We start from the raw sequence: 2,060 nt of genomic DNA on the forward strand, positions 1-2,060 counted from the left end.
AGGCTGCTAAGCTAGTCCCATCAATGTCTGTCACTTAGAGAATTTTCAAACTGTTGACATTGATCAGCTATACCTCTTAGATTGTGGGAGTTTGCATGGAAAAGTTCAAAATAACACTAAATTTATTATGGTGAGTTTTAAGCTGTTGGAATCTTATACCCATGCTAACGATAACACGATCAAGAATAAAGGTTGAAATATTCAACTTGTAATATTTCCTGTAGATCTGTATTTGTTTCGTCTTGTGTCTCATCATATTGAGCCTTGAGTACAAGCAGGGCCGCCCACAGGGGGGGGCAACTGGGGCATTTTGCCCCGGGCCCCAGCCTGAAAGGGGCCCCAGGAGGCCCCATGACTGAATACCTGTTTAAAAGATCGATATACTCTAATAGAGCAGTCAGATCTAAATACTCTAATAGAGCAGTCACAGTATTCTTCAGAGGAGCAGTGTAGCAAGCTTATAGATAAGGAGATATGGTTGGTGATGGGTAGTTATTGTCATTGCCAGCAGGTTGTGACCTTTTTTTTTTTTTTTTTTTTTGGTCTTCACCTTACAACTTGGGTGAAGGGCCCCACTTTAACTCTTTGCCCTGGGCCCCTTAATTTCTCTGGGCGGCCCTGAGTACAAGTGGCTTTATAAACACACAGGATTGATATCTAGCCCCTTGGCTATTTCTCTGGCATCAACCATGGCACTTGCAAGCCCTTTTTGACCATACTCTGTTTCTACCACACAAGTACAAACTATATTATGTGGTGTTGGTATAGTACCTGTCATGTAGTCGGCCATGCATGTATTAGGGGTATCAGATTCTACATGACATTTAACTTACTGACAACAAAAAGAATGTAGGATTAAGTTTTGTATGTTAACAATATGCACACCAGGATTAGCTGACTGATACTCATCATGGTGACATTAGAAAGCAAATGACATTATAAATCTTTAATATGTACAGCTGCATCCTGGTGTGAAAGTATGCAATGGATAATTGTAACCACCAATGCATTCCAGTATAGTAACTATTATTCTAGGAAAATGGGAATGAGATGAGAACAATCAATGCAAAATGCCTCATAAAGGTCATCATGGAATATACAGGATGGATTTTATTGCACAATGTTTCTTTTGCTAAAAACTCTAATAGAGCAGTCGCCTCTTTAATAGAGTGGTCAAGAATATTTTTAAAATTATCCCATCAGAGACCCACATTAATAGCCTGTGAATTGATGAACTAGTATAGTTGTCATGTATTAGGTTAGCTAAGTTGTTGAAACTAAAAAGGTTAGCTACTCCTTTGAAACCATAAACATTTTAAACTATTCAACTATAATATGAAAATTAATACTGATGAAGAGATTTCTAGTTAACTGACAATGTCCATTATAGGCTTTGGAAACTGCTCTGCACCTACTGCTTCCAATCATGTGATTGGAGCATGCATGCAGTTTGTCAAGCTGAAGTGGCTTTCATGACTACTTATATCGTCATTAGTCTTCTCATTGGAGCCATGCACCTACACATACTACAGCTACCACATAACCATCATGTGACTTTTTCTGAGGTTGTAGGTACAACTCCATGCAGGCACTGTCAGTTAATTAGAAACCAATTCATGTTTAATAATTAAAATGTACGTATTTTAAAAATGTTTATGGTTTCAAGGGAGTAGCTAACTTTGTGCTGATTACTTAGCTAGTCTATATACCTAATCTATGCCAGGTATAGTCCATCAAATATCAGGCTTTCAATGTAGGTCCCTGGTGAGTTAGTCAGTAAAACATTTTTGACTGCTCCATTGTTGTGCAGGTGACTGCTCTATTAGAGTGTATAGCTGAAGGATCCAATGGATCTCCTCCTGGCTAACTGAAAAATGATTGTTGATGGTGAATCATCCAGTGCAAAACTTGTTAGGTCTGGGGTACCACAGGGTACGGCTCTTGTTCCTTGTATATATTAATGACATAAATGAAAACGTTACATCATTATTGCTGATGATTGTGTTATTTATAGACTATTACAATGCTACAAGATTCAAAATAGTTACAATAAGCTTAAG

This window comes from Dysidea avara, chromosome 6 (assembly GCF_963678975.1).
Source record: "Dysidea avara chromosome 6, odDysAvar1.4, whole genome shotgun sequence".
NCBI classification, from domain to species: domain Eukaryota; kingdom Metazoa; phylum Porifera; class Demospongiae; order Dictyoceratida; family Dysideidae; genus Dysidea; species Dysidea avara.